Source organism: Physcomitrium patens, chromosome 11, assembly GCF_059467195.1.
Source record: "Physcomitrium patens ecotype Gransden chromosome 11, ASM5946719v1, whole genome shotgun sequence".
Lineage (NCBI taxonomy): Eukaryota > Viridiplantae > Streptophyta > Bryopsida > Funariales > Funariaceae > Physcomitrium > Physcomitrium patens.
This window is the reverse complement of record NC_143420.1, coordinates 3,039,801-3,055,568: the sequence shown is the minus strand read 5'-3', so window position 1 is coordinate 3,055,568 and position 15,768 is coordinate 3,039,801.

Here is a 15,768-nt window from a genome sequence, read left to right as displayed (position 1 = left end):
GAGGGTGAAGATTTGAGAGTGATTGAGAAGTTTAAAGGTGACAATTTCTACCATTGGAAGATAAAAATGGAACTTTTGTTGGCATCTTTGGACCTTTGGGACACTGTAGATGAAAGTGAAGAGTCTCCAAGCATGCATGCTGGTGCTAAGGAGAAGAAGGACTTTACAAGATGTAAAAAGAAGGCTTTTGGTATAATTGCCACTAATTTGGATGAAGCCAAGTTTTCTCACATCATCTCTTGCAAAGAACCAGCAGAAGCATGGAAGATCCTTTGCAACATATATGAGAGTAAGAACTTGTTTAATATCATCTTCTCAAAAAGAAAATTCTTCACTTACAAGATGGAAGAAGATGATGACCTCATGGTTCATGTCAGTAAGGTAAAGGCCCTTGCTATTAAACTTGCAATTGTTGACAAGCCTTTAGAAGAGAGTAATATTGTCATGACCTTGGTTATGAGCCTTTTCAAGTCTTATAACTTCTCTATTGTGGCATTGGAGTCTATCAAACTAAAAGAGCTTACAATAGATTATGTGATGACAAGACTTGCTCATGAAGTGACCAAGAGGAAAGAAAAAGAGCCTCAAAGTGAGGATTTGGCTTTCTTTTCAGGACAAGACAAGGAAAATTATTCTAACTAATGTGGCAACGCAAGAACTTACTTCATTTGTAAAAAAGTATGTCATTTTTTTAGAAATTACTATAAAGCTAAGAAAAGAGATAGAAAAAGTGCAAACAATATTCATGGTAAATATAGAGGTGATGATTTTGCATTCATGGTAAGTGAAGGTACTTCCATAGCTGCCATATCTAAGTAGATTGTTGATTTGGGTGCTACCATGACTCCATACAAGTATTCATTTGATACTTATGAAGAAATTTTAGCAACAAATATACTCATGGGAGACAATGGCTTAGTACAAGCTATTGGAATGAGTTCTATTGTAGTAGACATTGTTGTGAAAGGTCAAACTAAGAGAATCAGATTGAACGAGGTTTTAAATGTGCCAAAGATGAAGAAAAATCTCCTTTCGATGAGTAAACTTATTTCACATGGTTGTAAAGTACAATTTGATAAGAATGGATGTTTTGCAAAGACATTGGAAGGAGATGATGTTGCAAAGGACTTTAGAGATGGCAACCTCTATTTCATCAAGTATAAAAAGGTTAATAGAGTTGAAGTGGTGGCATTTGCTGAATTTTCTCAAGATCAAGATAAGTTGGACATTTTGCATTGACGCCTTCGTCATTTGAATGCCAAGAGCATGAAAGAGCTCCAATCCATAGTAAGTGGCTTAGATCTTAGTCATATAAGCTATAATATTATGACACTTACTTGTGAAGGTTGTATTCAAGACAAACAACAAAGGGCTATATTTCCAGGTGGAGTTGCAACACGTGCAACCAAATTATTGGAGATAGTCCATTTTGATGTTTGTGGACCTATGAAGATGCCATCAATAGGAGGTGCAAGGTACTTTGTTACATTCATTGATGATTTTTTAAAGAAGGTATAGATTTTCATCTTTAAAGCAAAGAATGAATATTTTACAAGGTTTAAGGAATTTAAGGCACTTATGGAGAAGCAATAAAAGTGCAAAATTAAAATATTGTGCATGGACAATGGAGGTGAATATATGTCAGTATAATTCAATGATTTCTTAAAGATGCATGGTATTGCAAGACAAATCTCCACTCTTTATACTCTACAATAAAATGGAGTTGCTGAAAGAGTAATTCAAACTATTGTGGAGATAGCAAGGAGTGTGCTTCATGTCCAATATCATAGACATGAGTTTTGGGTGGAAGCAATGGTAAATGCAGTGTACACAAAAAATAGGTGTCCTACAAGTACACTTATATCAATGACTCCGAAAGAAGCTTGGAGTGGAAAAAAACCTTGTGTTTTCCACATGAAGATCTTTCCTCAAGTAAGTGAAGAACATACCAATGTTGCACTTCTTGCTGATCCGTTGAGTTTGTGTGATGCAATGAAGTCCATAGATGCTTTGAAGTAAGAAAAAGCCATGGAAGAAGAGTATCAATCACTCATGGATAATGGAACATAGGAATTGACTCAACTTCCACCAAATTGAGCTTTAATTGGTTGTAAGTAGGTATTTAAAATAAAGAGGGATGCAATGGATAATATTGTGAGGTATATGGCAAGATTGCTTGCCAAAGGCTATTCACAAGTTTTTGGTGTTGATTTCAATGAGACATTTGCTCTTGTGGCCAAATTCACCACCATTAAAACCATTGTAGTAGTAATGGATTTGGAGATACATCAAATGGATGTGAAGATAGTTTTTTTGAATAGAAAGTTGGAAGAAGACATTAGACTTATACAATTGGAAGCAACTCCAATGAAATGTGACAATCAAGGATGCCTTGCCTTTACAAAGAACCCAAAGCATCACTCAAGAATCAAGTACATTGACATTTAATATTACTTCATAAGAAAGAAGATTGAAATGAGAGTGATTAATATGAAGTATTGTGCAACAAAAGACATGCTTGTAGATTTGGTCACAAAAGCACTAATAAAAGATAGACATCAGAAGTTAATAAAGGCACTAGGATTAAAAGCCTTTGACCAATAGTAAAGTGGGAGTGTTAAAGTAAGTAAGTATTATCTTAAGTAAGTTACTAATGGTCAAAGGGTAGCAAAAGGGTGAAGAGAAATAACTAAGGTGGCAGCTAGGTTAAGAAAGAACCTAGGATTTAATTGGATGAAGTAGAAATGGATCTAATATCAAGAAAATGGAAGTTATTTCATTGATTAGCAATCACCACCTATAAGTAAAGGGTGTTGGAAGTGGAAGGTATCTCATCCCACACTTCTCTTGTATTTAACCTTACTGATTTCTACTTACTTGTGTCTTGCTTATTGTATTTATTCAATATTCATTGATCTTCTTTAAAATATTTTATAAACTTCTCAACGATCAAGTTGGCAAAAAACATGCAAAATTTTAAGAGATTTGAACTTACCAAAAAGAAGAAAAATATCAAAATCTACTCACGTGTTGATCGACCTCCTTTTTTAACCTTAATATTGGTTTTTTAGTGCTAATATCTCCTTCTCATACTGTTCAATTTTTTTTAAAATTCACAAATCTATAGAAAATCAAGTCTATTATTTTTGCACATAAATTTCACTCCAATCCAATTAATATATTGCTAAAGATCTTAGAATTATAAATGTCCTTCAAAGTCCAATTTTCAAGATCTTAATCTACTTGAAATTCAATAACCTTCAATTCAACCATTCAATCAAGCTCAATCTTACAACATATACTCTAAACAACTATTTACATAAGTTCTCAAAATTTGAACTATAGATCTACTACCAAATTCACAAAAAATTTCAAAATATAATATCTTTTTTATTTTATAAATTCTAGAGTCACTTAAAACAACCATGACTTTACAAAGTTCTTATAAAGTCATTACATACTTGAACCACTCAAAATCAATGTTCAAAAAAATCTTATTAAGTTTTCTCTTAAACCTCATTCTTTGATCTCCTAAAAAATCCTGGAGTTACCGTAGATACCTGGTTTTGTGTCTTAATGTCTGATTTTGATCCAAGTTGATAATTGGTCCTCTTGAAGTATCAAATTTTACTTTTTTGAATTAATTTTTATTAAAATCAATTCCTAACTTTGTCTTACGTATAATTATATCTTTTATTTTTTTAATTTATCTTATTTTGCCTTATTTATGGCCTTATAAAGTAAATAGAAGTCCACTTTATAAAAAGGTAGTATTTATATCTTTAGTTTTATTTTCTTTTGGATTATTGTCTATTTTTTAATTTAATTTGCTACAATATTTGAGGTAAGATTTTCTATAATATAATAATTTCTTCACTCTTTTCACCTATTAGTCATGTTACATCTCGACACCATTCTTGTAGTAAATTAGATTATTATAGGCTTAGACCATTTTCTATTTGTAAACAAATCAATCTTATTGCCCATTGATTATATCTACCAAAGCCTATAAAGATCCATCTTGTATTTCATATGTCTTTTTTTGAGCCATATAAGATAGTAAATATCTCAAAAAAAGTCAAATTCTACTTCTTTCTATAGAAGTGGATAATAATGAAGAGTTTGAGGTAGAAGAAGTTGTAGATTTAAGGTGGCACCAAAATAGGTAAAATATCTTATTTATTAGTATAGATATGATATTAGTGGACATACATAGGAGCTTGTAAAGAATCTTACAAATACAAAAAAAAAATTAATGGTTGTCATAGACAACATCCATCAAAATAAAAATAAAAAATAGCAAATCTTTTCTATAAAAAAATAAGATCTAAAAAATATAGCATTTTACCTTCTATTCTTATTTGTAATTTCTATGTATTTGTGATGTTATTGTATTACATATATTCTTGCTTAAGAATGCATCAAGCACCTAATTGTGGAAGGTAAGTAATAATGCAACAACAATTATACTAAGTCTAATAGAATATTTATATAAACTTCAAGTAATTCTTAATAATCTAATCAAATTTTAACTTATTGAAATAAATTTAAAAGAAGTTAGAAAAGAAATACAAAGAATCCTAAAAAAATATTAAAAATAAAAATCTTAATATATTCTCAATAAAATCTTAATTAAATCTTAGGTCAATTCCTAAGTCAAATCCTAATTAAAATCTTAATTGAATCTTAATCAAATCCTAAATTAAACCCTAATAAAATCTTAATGAATTTCTAAATCCTAGACAAATCTTAGATAAGTTTTAAATTAAATCCTGAGAAAATCTTAATTCTAATTAAATCCTAAATTTTAAAAAAATTCTTAATAAATCCTATAATAAAAAAGACCCTCAATAACTAATGATCAAACAGTTAATCTTAAATCAAAATTTCCACACTTTATAAAATCTTAATAAAGAACAAGTATAAGAAAAATAAAATCAATTGCACTTACCAATTGAGAGAAATGTAAGAGAATCCAATTAGGTGTTAGGTGGCTTCTTTCTTCAATCTAAATATTAAAATTTCAACTCCAATATTTCCTTCTTGAAGTCTTGAATTGCTCTCAAAGTTTATCTAAAATATTGAAAACTGATTCTAGTATTTATACAAAAAAAATTCACTTCAATCCAATTGAAAGATTGCTAAAGATCTTAGAAATACTTATTAGCCTTCAAACTCCAAATTTTGAGATCTCAACTTACAAAAACCTTCACACACTTAAATCTAATCATTTGATTGACTTTAAAATTTGCACACATTTATAACTAGCATACCAAAACATTGCCAAAAATTCATCCATACACATACACAAAATTTAAGAAACATTCAAATTTGTAAATATATTTTTATTTCTCAAAATCTAAACCAATTGAGAACATCATTAACTTTGAAAATCCTTCAAAAATTCAATATTGATTCAATTGATATAAAATTAATTTTCAAAAATCTCTTTTCAAGTTTCTCTCAAATCCCACTCTTTAATCTACCAAAGAACTCTAGATTTACTATAGAAGCATAGTTTTGTGTTTTAGAATTTGATTTCAATCCAAATTGACAACCAATCTCTTTTAGATATCAATTCTTGGATTCTTGAAGTAAATTTTATTAAAATCCATTCTTAATTCTTTTTTATATATGCCTATATTATTTAATTTTTTAATCTTTTTTTTTCTTTATTAATGCTCATATAGAATAAATATAAGTATATTTTGTAAAAAGATAGCATTAGAACTTTTTTAATTTTATTATCTTTTGACTATTATCTATATTTTAAGATAATTTTCTATAATATTTAAAAATAAGATCTTCTATAATATAATATTTTATTCTCTCTTTTATTTATTAGCTATGTTACATCATCACAATGCTAAAAAAATAGAGGATCAACAATCACCAGATTCAATACAAGAATTAGTATTTTTTAACTTATCAAACAAGATATTATGATTGTTACAACCTTTAAGATGTTATACTTGAGATGAAGATCTTCAAAAATGACATATTCTTCTTCAAATAAATGGCAAGATACAACACATTTGGTATTACAACCTTGGAAGAGACTTTTGATGTTTGGTGATTTTATTAGACATAAGAAAAAATTTTGATGGTCTTATAAATGTATTATTTGGAAAAAGTTACTAAGGCCTCAATAATGATCAAATAATAGAGTAGTCTTTTTACCTTGGAATGGAATATTATTGATGGCTAAAAATATCTATCAACTACCTTAAAAAGGAACAAAGATCAAAGTATGTGATTAATATAATTTGTTGCATCTTGAACTTCATCAACATATAATTACTGCTCATCATGAAACTTATCCCTAGAAAGAGAGGTAATATAATGGATATACATATTTATTCCAATAATTATCTATATGATTAGATAGAAGTAAATAAAAGTAAATTAATTACATGATATCTTATAAAAAAGCTTTTTAGAAGCTTTATAGATGTGGCTTTGACTTTATACATATTTATAGTTGATTTATAGATTAAAAATTTAATCAACAAATTTTTCATATATTTCATATATTGATAGCTTATAGAACAAGCTTATTATGTGGCATACATATAAAAAACTTGTCTTACAAGTTAAGACATGTGTCACAATTTGGATATGTGTTGGAGGTCTTATAAAATGTTACCACATAGCTCTAAGTTAGATAATATATATAAAATAAGAATGGAGCCTTCTTCAAACTTGTCAACACCTTTCTAGTTCTTGGTCTTGTTCCAAGACTTTTTAGTCTTCTTATCTTTAGCAATAACCATTCTAGTTTTATATTATAACATCTTTGAGTGATTCTTTAGTCTTTTTAAGTAATAGAAGAATATATTGATTTTTTAATTCTCTGAGATTCATGTCCTTGATACAAATTTAACAAAATCAAGATGACAGATGCAACAACAATAAAAGACTTTATAAAAAGAATAAGAGAATTAATTATTTAATTTTTCAGCATATGAAAGCTAATATTGGGTTCCAAAATGGTACAAATCATACTTGAAGTATTATAAAAAAGCTATAATTTATTTATTTAAGCCATCTTATGTTAAGATCAACTTCCTAACTTTGAACAATTATATAGCAAGTTGTTTTTTGAAGAATTCCAATGAAAAGAAGAATACATCCAATATGAAGTTTTGTCAATGACCAAGCATAGAGGACATCATAGCACATTCTATAAAAATCAAAGAATAATTAGTATCACAATTTTAAGATATGAAGTTCTCTAAAGAAGTCTATTTTTAAATCATCATATGAAAACTTTAAAAGTAACAAGACCAATACAAAGAAATAATTGTAACAATTCTTGAAAATATGGTTATTTTGCTTGAAAATGTCACCATTGCAACTTTGAAAGATCTAACCACTAAGACTTGAGAAGGCAAGAGTATAAACCATACATTAATACAATATAGAATGAACTAATACCAGAAGCAACAACAAATGCCTCAAAAATATTTAAGGCTGTTATGATGTTATTAGACATTAAAATTAAAGATCCAAATTAGTATCTAATTTTAGGAGCAATAAAACATATTATTAGAGACTCATCAAACATGTTCAAAATTACAAATGTGAGGCACTCCAATATAGTTAGTTCAAGAGATACCACTAAAGTCTTAGTAAAGAGATTGATGGATCCTACCAATATACTATACAAGTTATAAACCATCATAATAAATACAAAACCTACATAATAGATGAAACTGCCTAAGTTGGTGTTTGATATGGTCGATTAGAATATATTAATTATCAAAAACTATACAATATGATTCAAAATATTGAAGGACTATCTTACCTCAAAATATAAAACAAACCATATGAGTATTGCATTAAAATAAAGCAAAAATGAATAAATATTCCTAAAATTAGTTATAAATGTGTGACACAAAAGAATGAGATAGTCAACTTAAACTTTTATAGACCTTTTTCTTTAATATCTTAATTAAGATTTAAGTATTTTATAATATTTATAAATAATTTCTTGTAGAAAATTTGGATCCCAAGTCACAAGCCTTCAAAATCTTTAAGAATTTCAAAGCCTTAGTTGAGAATAAAATGAGACACAAGATTAAAATCCTTAAATTTGACCGAAGAGGTGACTACATCTCACAAGAGTTCAAAAAATTCTTAAAAGACAATGGCATATTAAACCATAAGACACATATACATAATTCTTATAAGAATAGAATGACAAAGAAAATAAATAGAACACTACTTACTAAAGCATGTAGCATATTGATAGCATATAATACTCTAATATATGTATGAAGTGAAGTTATTAACACAATGACTTATACAATAAATAGATGTCTAATAAGCAAAATGGAAAATTAACTCTTGAAGAGGTCTATACTGAAATAAAATCCAAAGTAGAGTACTTATGAATTTTTGATTATTACGTCCACGTACACATTCTTGAATATGAGTAAAAAAAATTAAAATCTAGATCAATTCAATATTTATTCTTAAATTATGACTCTACAACCAAAGTATATAGACTATTCAATCTTTAGATAAGACAAATTATTATTTCAAAAGACGTAGTATTTAATTAAAAAATAATTAGATTAAAAAATATTATACAACCAAATATATAAAAAAAATTCCAAATATGTATATATAAAAAAGTCATACTTTTAAGTATTGTCGGCATGACTTTAGAGGATAATTCTATAATAAACAGTCTACTTTAATCTTTAAACAAAGTCCATGTTTTTATATCAAAATAAGGTGTTTTTTCATAAGATACATTCAAGGACTCTAACATCTATCATATTTCCATTGACTATGTTAATATTATAGCCATGGAAAGAAAATCAATAACATCCATGACAAGATAATCATCTTATATACAAAAATCTCTATTATTATTAGATGATTATATATATGTTGTCAACATAAAGATCTAATAATATTTGAGCAAGCTATACAACATCTAGTATGGACAAAAGCAATCAATGAAAAATTAAATTTAATATAAAAAAAATAAAAATAGAATATGGAATTTGATAACATTACCACAAGGCAAAAGCTTAATAACTTCCAGATAGGTTTTTAAAACCAAAATAACTACCAATGGTCATATAAAAAAACTCAAAACAAAACTCAAAGCAAGATTCATTGCAAGAAGCTTTGAGTAGAAAGAAAGAATTGATTACCATGATACTTTTTCTTCAACCGTTAAATAGCCCATGATTAGATTTGTAGTAACAATTACAACATAAAGAGAATAGAGCATTGAACATCTTGATGTTAAGACCATCTTTCTCTATGATGACATTCAAAAAATTGTTGATATAGAGCTATCTCAAGGCTTAGAAATATCAAAGAAAGTTCAAAATAAAATGTGTTTATTAAAAAAGATAATATTTAAATTAAAACAAGTAAGTAAAGCATGGTATATCAAGATATATTCTTTTCTAATAGATTTTGATATGATTATGAGCAAAATAAAGCATAATCTTTATTTCCATATAGAGGAAGATTCAATATTAATAGTTTTGATATATGTTGATGATTTATTAATAATAAGAAACCACCCATTTAAAATACAATTATTAGAACAAAAATTAGATTTTTTTTTAAAATTTTAAAACTTGAGGCATTGACATTCTACATAGGAATTGAATTTATATGTATTATAATAGGAATGATACTGGTTTAAAAGAAATATTTATACAATTTACTCAAATGGTTTGACATACTAGATTGTACATCAGTCACAACTCCAGTAGAAGAAGGCACAAGACTATACTTGAATATGGATGTAAAATATGTTGATGCAATATATTATCAGAGTCTTGTGGGAAGCCTGATTTACATCACATACATGAGACTTGACATTTTATATGTAGTCAATTGCTTGAGCAGATTTATATTGGTACTATAATGTCTACACTTCAAAGTGGCAAAAATGATCTTCCAATATATCAAAGACACAAATAGCCATGGTATTTATTTTCTAAACATTCAAGTGGTATATTTATAGCTTATGTGGAATTAAGTTGATGCAAAGACTTAGATAAAGGAAATCAACAATAAGAATGATTTCCAAATTAGAAGATACATCCTTCTGCTAAAGTAACAAACTGCAATTGACAATGGCACTTTCCACCACTAAAGCAAAACATCAAGTATTATGAGATGGTGCATAAAAAATAATGTGGATTAAGACATTGATGAATGAATTGGAATACAATATGAGAGAGGTGACAATCCAATACAATGATAATTAGATCTCTATTAAACTAGTCAAAAACCTAATACTACATGTAAAAACTAAGCACATAGAACTATAATACTACTATATTTATAAACAAGTGGAAGAAAAAAAATCCAAATATCATATATTCACACCAACAAACAACAAATTGGCATTTTTATGAAACCCTTAGAAAAGATACTCTTTCAGTATATATAATATAAGATAGGAATTCACAATTTTGAAGAACTTTCAAAATGAATATTCTATCAATAGATATTTTCTTTAAGAAAATATTTATTGATACTAAGACGACAACTTTTCATCTTTTTTCTATCATTCTTTTTATTTTTAATTCTTTTTTTTTTCTATTCATATCAATGTTATATATATATATATAAATCTTTATGTAAGAAAAATCTAAATTATTTAATTTCTATGATAAATTAAAGAACTAAAAGAAGAAGGTCAATTAGAATGAACTTGCAATTACAACAATAGCCTTAGCAATCAAGCTTAAGAAAGGAAATGATTTGCTATTCCAAAGAATTTTCAAGAATAGAGTACCATATTCTAAAAACTTATTCCAAATTGTAGATAAATTCTTAAATACTACCAAACAGGTGCATATGTATTGCAACGTAAGGTTATTAGAAAGGATAAGGATTGAAATCCCTAAGACCACTTCTAGAAGAGGCACCACTGCTAAGCCATTGTTAATTGTCTCTTCCAAATAAGTCAAATCCATCATGATATTTGCTTTTGAACCATTTGTAAACTATATTGTAGCATTGACCTAAAAATACATAGGAGAGCCACAACAATAAGATAAGCATCTTGATTTGCACAATTTTCAAACTAAATCAATCCTTTCTATAAATAAAATGATTAGATTTTTAAAATTAAAAGAATGGAAAATCCAACACCTCTTTCAAACTAAAAACTCACAAGGTGAAGCTAGTTGAAATGATGAATAAGAAACAATCACATTTGTGCTATTATTGTGAAACTATTTTAAGTTTTTCATCATTAAACTTAATACTAGAGTGAGATGATGACAATATAAGATGCAAGAGAGAATGTTGGAACAAATCATCTACATTGACACACTTTATGATAAAAAAAAGATAAAAAATAAATTTATTTATAATAAATTCTAAATTAATATAAAAAATGCTACAAGAATTTTATTTTATATAGACCAAAAAATAGGATTTGGCAAAAAATATTCTACGTTTATTGGCTTGCAAAAATATTGCTACTAATGAAATAGATGGATGATTAAATATCAATATGTATAAATACACTGAAAAGTAAATAGTATGATGTAGTATAAAAATTTACTTCTTTAGATGCCACTTTATTGTAGCATTGATCTAAAAATTATCATTGATTTTATGAGTGTTTGCACATATTTTGTTTCTACACAACTTTCTTTTGATGTTGATTGTAATTTCGATTTTTTTTCGTTAAAATTGAAATCAATGTTTAATTGCAAGAAGCTTCTAAACTACCATTAAAAAAATTATTGTGATTAAAAAATTAAAAAAATAAATTAACTATTGGAAGCAAGCATTTTTATTATTTTTTTAAATAGTTTAGAAAAATAAAATTAGTATTTATAAACTTAGATTTTTTTATTAGGGTTAAGAAAATAGAAGTAAAAGAGCTATCTATTCTATTAATATTTAAAAATAATTTTAAGTCTAATATAAAAGCATTAAGTATATTTAAAGACAAAAAATTACTATTAAATTTTTTAATATTGTATTTAAATAAAATTCTAAAAATCAAAGATTATTTGTGATAAAAAATTAAAATCTAATAGTTTTAATAAATTATTTAGGTTCCATGAATTAAAATTAATTTTAAATTATACATAATAGAAACAGTTTTAACATTATTGAAAATTAAATTATATCAATATTTTATACCTATTTGATATAATTATATAATTTTCTAAATATTATATTTTATATAAACTTTTCTACTTAATTTAATTTTATATTAAATAATTATAAAATCTAAAATTAAATAAATCTATGATAAAGAAGATTTTAAGATATGAAAACTTTGAAAATTATTATTAATATTAATTCTTATGATGATCGGATTTTCTTTCAAATTCATTTGTTTATAATTTATTTTCTTTAATAACTTGATTTATTTTAAATTAAAATATAATTAAAATATAATTAATTCTTCTAAGTAATAATAAGCATATAAATTTATTTATTTTCTAAATAAATAAGATATTGGTATAAAAATAATTAATTATATTTTATTAAAAATTCAAAAAATATTTGTATAATTACCACTCTTTAGAATTTAATTTTAGTCAATTTATAATAGTAAAAAGATAGAAAAGACTTATAATAAGTTATTAGAATAATAGCTAGAATTTTGGATGCTATATAGGTTAAATAGTATTTAGGATTTTATTAAATAAAGTAGAGTAGAATGAAGACTATTTTAGATAAAGTTTTACTACAATAGATGAAATCTCCTTCTTTATCAATAAAAAGTGTTAGAAATGAAAATCATCTTATTCTATACTTTATTTTATGTACAACCTTATTGATATTAAGTATTAAAAATTTGTATTACTCTTTTCTTTAAAATACATTTAATTGAATCATTATGTTTGTATGTTGCTTTAAGTGTTATATTTTTATGTTAATTTAAGATAAGTCATCACCTCATTATAAGATAGTTATATTTTCTAATAATACTAATATTATTAAAAAAATCATATGTTATCTATTCTTATGATTTTTACACTCTATTTATTATTTGATATTAAATCATAACAAGAATCTGAAGAGAACCATGCACTAATTTTATTTTTTCTTAAAAATATCATCTACACAATCACCTCTAATCTCTAAGTCGATCTCCTTAAAGGCAATTTAATCACCTTGCTTGATAATAAACAACTTGTTTTTTGACAACTACTGAGCCTATTTTTAGAGATATTATATGACATATATAATATACCCATTGTCATGCTAAATTCATCAACTTCTTTCAAAGCTAATTTTGATTGTAAGCTATTTGTTGAGACTTTACATTCAAGTTGAAACTTCTTTTTAGTATCAAAATACCTTCTCATTCTTTCATTTTGTTTTTTTTATTATTTCAGTTTATATTTTTGGTTTTCATAGCTATATCAATATCAAACAATTTTTTTTTTCATACAATACTCTACCTCTTATTATAGCTAATTATTCCACTTAAAGCATTAACATTAAAATACTCCTTATTTGATCTAAATTATAGACTGATGTTTGTAATGGTTTATCTATCATTTAAAAATTATATATATATATATATATATATATATATAGTAAGGTTAGAGCTACATAAATAGAATTTAATTTATTAAAAAATATGGTTATATTATTATTTTAGAATGAGTCTATTTAAAAAGGATATATTGAGTTTTTACCATCTTCTTTTTTTTACAAAAACCTTTGACATTGATTTTATATTTATAGTAACTATTAAATATATATAATTATATGTGTTAAAAATTGGTAAATCTTAAAATCATATTTCTTTATTTCTTTTATTTTGTATTTAGAATACATACTATGTAAATCTATTTAAAAAAAGATAAGAAAGAGATCTTAATATCAAAAGCATAGTTAGGCTATCTATGTGGATGGATGGAGATGGATGACCATAGTTTCTATTCTTATTGGCCAAAAGTCATATGCAATAGGCTTTGAGGAGGATGCTAGATGCCTTATTAAAGAATATGATTACTCATTTGAAGTCATTCAAACAACAAAGATAAAATTCAGGAAGTTAAGGTTTTTAGATATAACTTTGGTACAAAAAATAAGTGATTTGAAGTTCTTCTAAAAGAAACATAGCTGCTCAAAGTCAAGGTGGCAATTTTCTAACCACTATCTATTCTCATGGCATAATAAATATGTACAAAGAAAAATAAAAGATTGACAATTATGATTGAAGAGATTGATTTTTGTTTTAAACTTTAAATATATAACTTGAAAAATTCTAACTTAAGCTAAAGGACGTATCGAAGGTTGAACTCAATACTTACAATCTAAATGTTCTTAGTAACTTGATTAACTAACGGTTGTATTTTAAGCTATATTTCGAGATTTTTGAAAAAAAATTGACTCAATAAATTTAGAAAAGTGTATTATTATATTTTAAATCTATGTATAAGTTTTAGTGGAATATTAGTTTTAGGTTTTTGAGATATAAAGAAAATAATATATAGATGTTTGTAAATTAGGATATAAAGCACCTACTAGGATTTTTGAGATATCAAAAAATCAAGAATGAATCTATCAATATTTCTATTTTGATAAATTTTTAAAGTATAAATTAGATTTTTAAGAAATTTGAAGAAAATTAAACAATTGGATCAAGATATATTAGATTCTAAAGTTTAATAAGAAAAAATCCTTTATATGTCAATAAGATGTTAAATTATTTTTTTTATAATTCAATTTTTAGTGTAAACTAAGGGATTTTAAGAGCTAAGACTTTATAAAAGTGTAAAAGATGGATATATGAAGCTATGACAAAATTTTAATATAAAAATGAGTTTTTGAAAGGAGATTATGGATTTTCTTTGAAATTATTAAGAATCTAACTCATCAATAATTAGTTAATTATGATTTAGCATAGTAAATGATGTTGAAGAATATTTAGATTCCATAGAAAATTCTATGTATAAATTTAAGTGATATAAAGGATTATTATTTATATACTATTTTTTAATATTTTTATTTTTATTTTTCTTTTATATTATATATAACATGGAATTTTTTACTCAAATATATTTTCTAAATTTAATTACACTAGTTATATTAATTTCTAAAAGAAAGTGTATTATATGACCATGTTTATAATTAAGAAGTAATTACAATTTTAGAAACTTTGTAATGTACTAAAAAAAACTATTATATATTGGACTTTCAAAGATCTTCAACAAATTAATTTGAACTTGGCAACTCTATTTGATACTTAGATCCTATATATCACCACTTAAAGAAAGATTTGGCATTACCTTCATATATATTTTTTTAAAATATCTTACAACAAAATAATATTAATAACTTAATAATATCCAAAATATTAAATCTACAATACATATCTTTTATATTAAACACAATTTATATATTATCTAAAATAATTTTACAATATGGATTTAAATATTTTTTATAGCTTTAGCTCTATTTATTAAAATATTTTTTATAAAATAAAAATAATAAAAAATATTATTCTATTTTTTATTATTTATTATAAATATTATATAATAATATTGAATTATAAAATATCAAATTTCTAGAAATTAGTAAATAAATAAAAATCATAATAAATTTAATTAATACTATAGAATTTATACTAATAATTTTATCAAATATAAATTATTTTATTTTTTTAATAAATTTTAAAATATTCTTGATACCTCAAATTTTTCGTTTTTAGATTTTAAAGCAAGTTAATATATAAGTCTTTGTAAGTATTTTCTCTAATATTATTAAAATTTCCTATTTCAAGATGAATAGTTTTAG